Here is a 12,340-nt window from a genome sequence, read left to right on the forward strand (position 1 = left end):
TTTGTTTAGTTGATTTTTTTTTAAAATATAATTTTGGGGTTCTATTTTTTTAAAATTTGTATTTATACTAAATATATTATGGGGAGAGGTGGCAGTATTACAGAGAAGGGAAAGGGAAATGTGTGGGATGGAAGATCACAATGGAGAGAGGAAAGGAGGAAAGTAGCATGCAGGACAGTTGTACTGAGACTGGAATGAAGAGACTGTAAGGGAATGGTTAGAGCTAATCAGTAGAAGAGAAAGTAAAAACTGTAGAAAGCAGTCTGAGATTGCAGTTGACATAGACATCATCAGTGTTCTGTGGTGTCTGCTAGGGCTGCTTCTTGATTTTTTTTGGACCCAGAGCTGACAGTCCTGGAGTTGTCACGAGAGTGCTCTTAACAGAGATTCTTTCTTCACCAAGCAACATGGCTCGAGAGAGAAGGAAGTTTTCACGGGGGGGTCCAGTCACAATTCAGGGTCTGGACCAAAGAGGGAGGCATAGGCCTAGCTATTTCTCATCTCTTCCCTTCCAGTGCTGCCATACCTGCTTGGTCTATTTTTTATCTTTGTCCCTAATGGATTGGGTTTCTCTCATGCCCACACTGGCTCTGCCCTGGGTTTCTTTCTTCCCAGAGCTCACATAGCAATGATGAGACACTGCATGAGGCCCAGTGCCCCTGGACACCACGGTCACATAGAGTCAGATTTTAAAGCCAGAAGAGACCATTGTCTTCCTCTACTGGCCTCCTCTATAATAAACACAAAACCTAAGACCATACCACCTGAATTTATACCACAAGGCCCCTAAGGCACGACTTCACTACCCGTCGATCAGCGGACAATCGAATGCCGGGAATGAATATATCACGGCTCATCTAGATGCGATATATCGATCCGAGAACTGCGCTATCAATCCGGAACCCTCCAACCCGAACGGAAGTTGCAGAACGAACAGGAGGACCGCGAACATGCCGCGCCGTGAGGAACGGGTAAGTAATTCGATCTTAGATACTTCGACCCGCTACGGATTCACGAGCGAATGTGGCATATCATAGATCAATTCCCCCGGAGGTAACCATTCCTATAGAGTTTGGGAACAAAAACTTGGCCCTCACTGGGCCAAATGGTCTTCTATCTCTACCCACGCTACAATACCTTGGGCTACGCTTTTGCATAGAAGGGATAAGAATGATAACGGGATCAATAAAGAGTAACCAAGAGGCTATTTGCCCCATCAACCATCTAATCAAGTATTGGCCAAAGCTACCATCGATTTCAGGAGCGGATGCACTGGGGTAGCTGTTCCTCAGCTATCCCATAGTTCCCCACTTCCGGGTTGAGAGCACAGTGCCTAGATGGGGCAGAAAAACATTGCCCCGGGTGGTGCTGGGTACAGCCTCACCCTCCCTTGTGAAGGCAGCAGTACAACCCTTTGGCGCCTTTTCCCGGAGTGCATTGAGCAAACGCCATAGCACAGCAATCATGACCCTGAGATCACAAACAGTATCCTGACCGTTGTCAACACCTCGCGTACTCTCTGCCAGCAGCATTCAGTACACAGAGGGTGAACATTTACAGTACTCAAGGAATTATTTATTTTACTTCTCTTTCACGTGCTGGGGGGGGGGGGAAGAGACTGACGAGCTGTTCCGTGAACCACGCAAGACACCGTGTATTAAGCTACAGACATGGGCGCTCAGCCAAGAATGCAAATAGTTTCAGAGACTGCTGTGGAGACTGGTAGCTGTAGTCCCCATTACTCCCCTCCTCCATGAGCATCCGTTTGTCTCTGGCTTCCCGTTACGGTTGTCACGCACCGCTGTGTATCCTGAGTTTATTTTTCAAACGCTTTGGCATTTCCTGTTCTTTAACGGAGCTCTGATAAAAAACAGATTTGTCTCACCATAACAGCGATCAGATCTAGTATCTCCCGTAAGGTTCAATGCAGGAGCTACTTTCTGGGAGGAGTTCTGAAATCGATTTAAGGAGCCGTTTAACTTGATATTAATGACGACGTCGTGTGAATGGGTACAGCGTTAAATCGGTATATCGGCCATTAAACCGATTTAAAGTCGCAGTGTAGACCTGGCCTAAGTTGGCAGTCGGATCCATTTTTCTGTCACGGGACTGATTCCATCATGCAATAAAGTCTCACATCTCATTCCTTTTGACCAATCAAAACACTTTTCTTAATAGCCAACACATCACCCACAACAGTCTCTGAGATGACTCCTCTAAGGATACAGAAACCTTACTGTATTTTCCATGATGAAAAGGTCATTATACATACTCCAGAATCCTTTCTAACAAATGTAAACACATAAGTGCACATTTCTTAGGCAAGAATTCTATCTTTCCTTTGGTCCAAAAGTACACTATCAGATGGAAAGGCTATGACGCAAACCTGGGTGAGCAATGAAAATATATCTCAAATGCACTGACTCCTTTAGAAAACATGCAGCACTTTTTTCTCTTTTTAGCCTAAATATCGAGGGAAAATAATATCCAAATTGTTCAGTTTAATATTAAAGTGCTGAATAAGAAATCTTATTTAGCATAAAGTAAACCAGGTCATGAAGGGATCAAGGGCTACAATACAAATCCATGGTGTCACCATGAGACAAATGGACACATGCAACCACAGAAGAAGGAATCTGCAAGGCTGTTACCTGATTCTCCATCAACACTACAAGCTAGCCATGTACTTTTCTGAAGATGCATATTTTGGTAAGATGTGGAACCTGCATTCCTAACAATTCCTTTTAGGATTAAAGGGGACACTCTTGTTTTATTTTCTCTCTTCCTCTTATTTCTTCTGATGGCTCACTATGTCCAACCAGTAACTGACTGAGAGAGAAGTCCAGAAGCAGAATGGGAAATTTAACTAATGATGTCTAGTGTGGCAAGGACCTCTCGTGCAATCAGACCTGTCATGCAGTTGGACCCACTGTGAATGTATTGTTAGGGATGTGGCTTCTGCAGTCTTCTAAGAGCATTCTATTTTTAGACAGTTATTGTCAAGTTTTTAACATTCAGTTGTATGAATCAAGATGTTTTGCACAATTAAGTATATCTACAGCTTTGGTAGCACTCATTTAGTGGATGATGCAAGCAGCACAGGTAACTGCAACAAGAGTCATAATCTTCTCATAGCAGACTGAAGGGGAGGTCAGTTTCAGAAAGAAAATCATCGAGTAACAAATTTTCCATTTATTTTGATCGCATGCCCACCCTTCTTTTCCATCATTTTCTCTTTTATTTCATGTTTTACTTGATTTTGATCTCTTCCCTCATCATTAATTCATTATATGTATACATCTTCCCAAATACATGCTTATTATTATAATTCTCAATTAGTATTATTTATTATTTGCATTGAGGTACCACATGGGGACACCAGATGATATTGGCACCTCCCTGTAATAGCAATTATAGAAACACATAATAAAGGACAGATCCTGCCCTAATGAACTTACAATCTAAACTGAGGCAAGAAGTAACAATAGGCTGATCCAAATCCTGTTGAAGTCAATGGGAGTCTTTCCACTTACTACAGTGGGCTTCGAACCAGCCCCCAGGTAACTGTGACACACAAGTATAAGGATAACAAAAATCAGATCATATGGTTATATTGGTTAGTTATTGCAAAACTTTAAAGTTCTTGACCATTACAAATGATGTTTTTTGCATAGTTAATTTTAAATATTAAAATCATCCTTACACTAATGATGTATAACCAAGCCATCATTTGTGGGTTGATTTCTGGTAGGGGTCACAGCAGAGGTGGGGGTCTTGAGAACAGATTTGAAAGAGTATTGGCTTTGATTAATTAAAGGGGCATTCCGTGCACAAAGATAGCTTGAAGATGAGTGTGGGAGAAGCTGACAGGTGTGGGAGATGGTGCTTGTGCCATTGCTGAAGCAGAGAAAGGGAGAAGGAGTGACAAAATAAGTGATAATAGTGGACACATAGGGACAGACAAAGCTGTGAAATGCCTTAAAAGTGTGGACGAGAAACTTAAACTTTGACTGAAACAGGGGAAATGAGTGGAGTGATTCAAAGAGGAAACTGATGCAATCACAGCAATGAGCAAAAACGGCCTTCAGAGCTGTATTTTCATTTGATTAGAAGTGGACAATGTGTCTGTTAGGGATACCAAAAAGGAAGAAATTGCAATAATCAAGATAGAAGAACTTTTCTCCGGCTTATATTCCTTACAGTGCTATACCTCTCTTGTTATCTCTGTTCTGTTACACTGCTTTCTCAGTCACAGTAAATCTCTCTACGTAAATGTACTGTATGTTCGGAAGAGGAGTTCATAACTATGGCAGAAATCCTGTCAAAGAGGGCATTTTTAAAAATCATAGGCCTGTTTTACAACTAGCGCACTGATTGCATTTTCTGAAATTAATGTTGAATTGAGTGAGAGCTACCAATATAGCATAGAGAGGACTAAATGAAACTAAAAGGCAGTTCTAAACTATGGTAGGCCAATAAAGTGACAGAGAAGAACAGATTTGTTAAATATTTTACAGTAAATGTAACTCCATAGGGTACAGTTAATGGGCTACCTAATTATAATTACATTGAGACTTTCACAGGTAGCATTCTAGTTCACACAGAATCTTTCCTGTTCAGTTGAAACTAAACTACTTTAGTATGAACACTTTCAATTTGAAGGAGATCAATAAAATGTAATTGTATATTCTGTGAGGTTTATTTTTTAAACTGTATCCCAAACCAAAATACCTTAGAAACTTAAATAATTCAGTTGGTGTTGTAAAAAGTTATAGTGCAAGGGAGAGATGATATTGGCAAAGGAAAAAAGATATGTTGGTCTTTGAACATTTTCTGCATGGCTTCCAGGCTTGGTGATCCCGGCACCCTCAGCACATGAGTTTGAAACTTATGGATTGCAGGATACACTGGGGTACTTCCATGCTCTACCATTTATTTCTTTTACCACTGTAAGCAGCAGACAGGCACTTACCAATGTCCATGCATGCCCTGTCCCAGTATAGAGAATTCTGATTCTTTTGTTGTATTAGCTAATTAAGGTAGATTCACCAGTGGTGTTAGATATTGATGCACATTTTGCCAATTTTTGGTACCATTGAACAGCTTCTTACCTGAAGGTTTCTTGACCTTCACCAATATTGGTGTGTTTTTCCCTCTGTTTTCTTACTTCATATGAAAGAGATCAAGTCATGCCTCAAGCTTTATCTGTCTTTCAATTAACGCTGTGCAATAACCATACAATTATGATTCATGCATATTGGTGTTCAGAGTCAGAGATTAGGTTAAAGGTTTTTAAAGACATAGTAGATTTTTTTTTTCATTTTTCCCCAGGGTGTCACTACAGGGTACAGTTAAATGTGTTTGGATGCCTCAAATGTGCATTTCCATGACTTAACATGTTTGGATTTCTTCTATCTGTAAGTCAGTTGTTCGTGGGTTTGTAATGCTTGTTTTTTGTTTTTGTTTTTTATCACTGCAACATCCCTGTGATATTTTTACCCTTAAGTTATGGATATATACTCAACATTTACTTCATTTTAAAGTAGATTTTATTTGGAAATTCCTCTTTTAATTATTAAAATGTCACACTCAAAAACCCTGTGAAGTGAATAGTACCATATGATATTTCTACTAGTTAGAAAACATAAGAGTATCTACCTTAAATCTAAGGGCCAGACTCACCAATACATGGTAACTGATCAAAGTAGCCAGATTGTACTCACCAGTTCCTTTAGCTCCTGAAATCCACATTCCCCTGCACACACGCATTCCAGTTTTCCCCTCTCTGTGCCCAGCAGAGGTGCCCACCATCTTCCTAAAAGGCTTGATTCCCATTTTTCCCAAGAATTAGAAGCAGTAACATTCTTAAATGTAGCTAATGAACCAGATTTCAGAGAGTTGTAGATATATGAGAGTCTGTGTTATTCATTATAGAGATCATTCAGGACCAAAAATTGGTCTGACACAGTGTGTGAAACTTATTAAAATAGCATTTTTTTACTTTTACATTTTGAGACAATTCTGTCTGTGCCTAGAGTAAGAGCTTTCATTTTTGGTGGATATACTCTATTCCTTATGTGTAACTAAGTGGGTGAATCCCTGGTTTAAGTACAAAATTCAACTTAAACTTAACTATGGATCCATGAAGAGAGCTTCCATTTCTTTATTTCTGAAGGTGCCATTTTTATCTCTGGAGGTGCCATTTGTGGTGGTTTGCAAACTGCAGGCACAATCCATTTAAAGAACCGTATACTTAGTTTTTCCTCAGATGATGCGGTCCTTCATATAGGGCTGGAAGTCCTTCCTAAAGTAGCATTAGCATTTCATGTTAACTAGCACACATCTCACTTCCATGATTTAGTCCTATATCCTCACATTCTAAAGATGTCAAACTATCCTCGTTAGATATGAGAACAATGAAATATTACTGAGTATTATCTAATACTTCTAATTGTTAGAAAGTTATGTTGCATCTTTGGAAGATTATCTGTGAGTAAATATAGCTGCCTCAATCTATATAAGGAGAGCCTTGGTCCAGGAGTTTCTATCAGATCTGCCTCAGTGACCATCATCAAACACACAGACTGAATACGGTTGATGGTGTTGCACCAGACATTGTGTAGTGAAGTTCCCAGATCTGGCTCAATCCTGAGAATCCGTGAGTTTCAGGTGGCCCACAAGCAGTGTCAGTTATGATCAAGGTGTGCACGCCTTCATGCGTTGGATGGAGAGTTGGAGAGCAAGGTTAGCTGTGGTGTTTTTGTCCATCCTGGTGACCTGGCCAAATAGCATGCAATGCCATTTTTTAATATAATGAGTGACTGAAGGAAGGCAACATCTCTGAGAGATTGTGACATTTTTTCACAATATCAAACCATTTCATGCTCAGAATTTGGTGCAGACCACACACATTTTGTGGTGACACCATGCAGAAGATGGCAAGATCCATGTATTAAAGAACATCCACTTTGCTGCATCCATTTAAACTCTGTTTGCCAGATGCCCATGCTTTTAAGAACAGTTGATGTATGCCAGTGCTCACTGGTTTAATTCACTTTTGAGCAGTTCAGGTGGAATACCATCAGGTCCATTAGCATGTCCATTCCATAACTTTTGGATGGTTTTTTGTACTTCCTCAGGTGATGGAGAATTAGTGTTCACCTCTGGTTCTACTGCTGTATGGTTTTCTAGGTCACGTAGCTCTAGACAGTTTTCAGTAGGTCCACAGTTCAACACATTTTCATAAAGTGTTTTCCATTTGTCCAGGACCTCATCCATCAGTTAGCAGGGAGAGCCATCTGGTTTTATCACAAGGATGTTAGAAGGCTCTTTATGGCTACCATCCATGCTTGTGATGGTTTGTAGGCAGGATGCAGTTGGTGTTCTTTGAGCTCTCATCTGCTTTGTCGGCCGGAGAACCTACATATGTCGGACATAAACCTTATGATCATATTTTGCCATTGCCAGGAAAATGTCTTTTAGCTCTTTACGTTCTTGGATATTTTCCTGATTGCATGCTTCTGCCTTTTTCACTAATATAGGAAAGGCCTTTTTGGAAAGCCAAGGTTTCTTATGCGACCACCTGATTATTCCAGCAGCAATATGTGATACGGCATTACATTTATCACTAAGGAGATCTCCACATTGTCTGAGAGGGTACCAAGGTTACATATGCAATTCACAGTTAACTGTTTGTATTTCACGGCTTCAACAGGATCTTCAGAAAGATGCTGGATATTGTGTGCTTCTGAGGGCTTGTTATGGGGCCCTGCCTTAGGCATCTTAACAACTATCGCTGGACCTGGATTTTAAAAAGTGGATGTGCCATGAAATAAATACACCCCATTCTTGTCAGAAATTTCTCAATAGCAAAGCACCAGCAAATTCAGACCATACGTTAATTGTTGGTTAGCTCTCACTGCATCTTCCAACTCCTTGCAAGCTGTATGTTCACCAACACTGCAGTATCTGTGAGCACTGGCATTGTCAGTTCAAGCGTATCAAGTATGGATTCTGTATATTAGAAGACAATTTTTTTAATAAAATTTTTGGTGCAGGAACCATGTTATCATATGCGCTGGTACAGTATCTATCACAATGGGTTCCTCAATTTGACTTGGGCTTCTGGATACTATCACAATACAAATAATAAAAGTAAACCAAGGACTTCTCTCCCAGCTTGAAAGTAGTTTTAATTTTAGTGGTATGAAATTTGCAGCAGGGATGTTAATAGAAGTTTTGATAATAATTGGGCTGGAGTCCCAAAATTCAGCTTTTCAATTGTTTGATAATGCATATCCATGTGTGACTTAAAGCAAAAAAACGCACACACTCTCAGCACATCAGCTGGAACCCTGTGAGAAGTAGTAGCTGTTGGGGTTGTGGGTATACTCTGTCATGGGACTGAACATTTGGACTTGAGGTTTGCAAAGAGCGACACCCACAGCCCTAATCCCACTCTAGAGCCTTTAACTCAGGCTCATCATTGCTTTCAAGCTGTATTTGTTTGGGGGTCTAGTTAGGTACTGTTACTGTCTGTCTTGATAATTCTTGCTCATTCAAAATATTAATGTTACGCCCTATGGCATTATGTGGTCCAGTAGGTCCCACTTCTTTTTGTGCCTCCTTATTTGTCCAGTCAGAAGCTCTGGAGAATTGCTCCAAATAAACCCAATACCCATGTTAGATACCGAGCAGTCTGGGTGTAAGCATTATGTCTTTCGTAGCACCAAAATGTCTATTAGTGATTAACATGTTTGTTATCATCTGTACCTCAAGGAGAATTATTAATCCAATGATTGTTCCTATTGTGCAGCATTTTCCTTAAGAGTACCTTATATCCAAGAAAGCTAGTTAAAAGCTCTCTTAATCTATGTCTTTATAAACCAGTACCATTTTCCTCAACATTGAAGTTGGACATGTTATAAAGTCAACACAGATCAGCAATTATCACACTGCAGTATCTGAGATATAGCAGTATATCCCTATATTTAGTACAGACAATAACTTCAATGTCTCAGTGATTAGTGACTCTTTGGGAGATTTTCTGAGGCCCATACATTCTTGCAAAAGTTTCCTGTAATATTTCACTGTCATGTCTTGATAGTGAATCTTCACTAATTCTACTTCCTTTTCCAGCTTGTCACATCCTTTAAGGACATATCTTCTCGGTTAATTTTCAAATGGTACCATTTCCAAAACAGAGACATTTGAGATTCCCATTCTAAGGAGCTGGGCGCCAATTTAAGTTTCTGTCCAACTCTTAAAGAAATATTTTCCCTTCAAATATTGTAGTTGGAGCCAGCTGTAGCCTTTCAAAAATTGCATCTCAGCAAGTTTAAACCACATGCTGCAGTATTCCTCAACAGAAATGCAGAAATGTTTCAAAACCATTGGTAAGAAATACAAAGACTTTCATTCTAAGATTGTCTGACGATAACAGTTCTGATTGTTGCAGCATAAATAAACTATGAAGATTTATGTTTCTGTAAAGAGACTAGAAATACTTCATTTGTAATCATGCATTGAAAGGTGATCCTGTGAAGTGGCAAACACCTAAGCAGTAATTTTGTAAGGTAGGCTGGAAGAATAATAATTTCCATTTGATATAATGGCTCAAAAGGGGATTTATAAAGAGTGACACAAATACAAACAAAATGGAGTGTACATCTCTTTTATGATAGAATCATAAAGTAATGTGTGCTTTTAGAATATGCTAAGATGATGGCAGACAATAATGAAAATGCTAGTTGATTTGAGTTTTAAAATTAATTGCATATGTTATTGTGCAGCCTATTTTCTGATATTAATTCAACTAACCCTTTCGCTGAAGGCAAGAACTTTAAATTCGTTATGACCATTTTTAACTGTGAGGGCAAACCAGAGCCATAACTACCAGCATGTTGCACCTTTTCCATTGCGCGAAAGGTTTTTGAAGCATTAATTAACAAATTAATGAATATGTTAATAAATATCATCTGTGCAACCAGTCTAGTGGCTGCATCTGTAGAACATGTTGTAGTGGAGTAAAAATCATGATCAGCTTAAATTTTTATCTTAATGTGTGAAGCACTTTAAAACTATAGCCCTAAATTTTGAATTGCACTATGCAGGTGCCCTATGTTCTGGGGTGGGGAAAAGGAACAGGGAGGCTATTGTCGTTCTCCTCAGTGAACGCACAAAGACAAAATGCTGCTAATTCCCTCAGTGCTCAAGAGGCAACATCCAATTGTGCTCCTGGGCTTCTGCACAATTTGACCCATTGCATTTTGTATTTTTCCAAAGTATTTTAGTATCATGGGCCAATATCACTGGGCAAGCTGGTTAAATTAGTTTTTAACACACTGGTAACTGAGAAATTTATCTTTATATTTAATTCTCAGTAAGTAGCATATAGCAATGGTTAGTGAAGGGAAAACAGTTCTTAAAGTAGTACTCCAGTTAATGGTTGTAAGCCAAATTCCTCAGTATATTTTAATGCATTTATACTTATATTTATAAACAGTTCAAAAATATTTTTAAAATATTACAGAATTAATCTGTAATGAATATTTTATAATATTAATGTTAAAATTTATAAATGATTTTATAAGGCTATAAAAATCAATTGTTTTACTGAATCAGCTTTTAAAGGATATTTGCAAGGCTGTTCACTGAAAACACAAATCTCAGAGGCAAGTTGGGACACCTTTTTTGGGTTAACACCAAAGATTAGTGGATTTTTATATTCCATCTACATATAGTGAGAAATCTCATATCTGCCATTATTTAGATTGCATTAAGTAATTTTGTATTCAAAATTACCATGGGTTCAGTTCCTGTGGCTACAATTTCAAGCTCAACAGAGTGAAAATCACCTTTGGTGCTTTTCTCAAATTTGGAGACTCCGGGAATACATGAAGTCCAAGGATAATGACCACAGACACGATCACAAGTACAAAGTCTTATATGTACTACAAGTTTTATTAAAACAATACGATTACCTCTGCATATAGAAATCCTACCAAAAAAAAAGTGCTATGGCTAAGACTAGTCCCATTCACATCCTCGATGATATTCTAGGGGGCAATGAACTCGTCAATAGACAATCACTGATAGAGGGGTGGGTCCTGCTGGGGTTTCTTGTGGCGCTGTCCCATGGGGTCTTCCCACTTTTACCCAACCAAGGAACCTCTTTTATATTCTGACCACACTTAACACCTTATGCATATGCATGGGGATTTCAATCTTCTTTTCCTTATCTATACTTCCACACCCTGTGAATTTTGGGGTGCCTAATTTTTTATAGGTTGTTTAGTTCCTCTTATTAACATCTATGCACAACATGTATCCTTCATCAGGACAGGACATTCCATGATATTACAACCAGATGTCTCATGATCTTGGACAATACCTTGTTGTTTAGTGCAATGTAGTTTTTTGTAGCATTACCTATTAGCACATCTTTTACAGTAATCTTTTGACCTTACTGGCATTGGGTTATTTCTAGGTCACTTAGTCATGTCAAGCGTTCTTAAGCCTATGGCCTTGTATGGCTAAACTAAAATCTTACAGGCCTCAGCCAGTAGGTCTTACATTCCAGCAATGATATACTTATATACCTTATATACTCATTGAAGTCAGTGGAACTACTCGTGTTCTTGAAGGAAAATAAATGCTTAAGTGGTTTGCTGGAACAGGGACCCAGTCAGGTAACAGACACAAGTCTAGGTTAGTGATCTTACCAAATGCAACTATCCAATTCAGGTTGAAAAGGAAATATGGAAAACTGCCAGAGAATTGCAGTTGAGCATGGCATGAAATCAAATAAGTCTTCATTTTGTAAAGTAACTTATCTCTGTCTCTTGTTGGCTGTGCATCTAGAAATAATATAATTTAACAATTATTAATATTGTTATTTATATCAGTTATTTGAAAAGTTCCAACATTTGGTGGCATGATACCGAAATTAATAAAAACAAATTGTGGAAGTCCTGCTATAACATATTAAAGATATTACTAAAAACCAAATGAAAATAGTTCCAAGTGTATGAATGGTAATGTTAATAGTCACTGGTATAATAGACCTTTACATACATTTGTGTTTGGCTTTTATTATAATTGTGTAACATTTACAATTTCATAAAATGACTGCATGTTTAAAAATTCAGTAATAATAATTAATAATAATGTTTGCAATTCAAACCTACAGTTTGTAAAATAGTAAAGGAAGAAAACAAGGTAAAAATACTATGAAGAATGTTCCCAATGTTGTGCCAGAATACTGAGGACCGCTTTACCTAAAGCTTTTTGTTCATTTTGTAAAATGGCTCTTATCGTTTGTACCTTTTGAGAAGGTGTT

At 38.5% G+C, this 12,340-nt stretch overlaps 1 protein-coding gene across 1 annotated transcript in view; it reads left to right on the top strand.

Moving 5' to 3' along the window:
• The window catches only part of LRP1B (LDL receptor related protein 1B), a 1,355,016-nt gene that overhangs the window by 1,330,641 nt on the left and 12,035 nt on the right, over positions 1–12,340 (top strand).

This window comes from Chelonoidis abingdonii, chromosome 10 (genome assembly GCF_003597395.2).
Source record: "Chelonoidis abingdonii isolate Lonesome George chromosome 10, CheloAbing_2.0, whole genome shotgun sequence".
NCBI lineage: Eukaryota > Metazoa > Chordata > Testudines > Testudinidae > Chelonoidis > Chelonoidis abingdonii.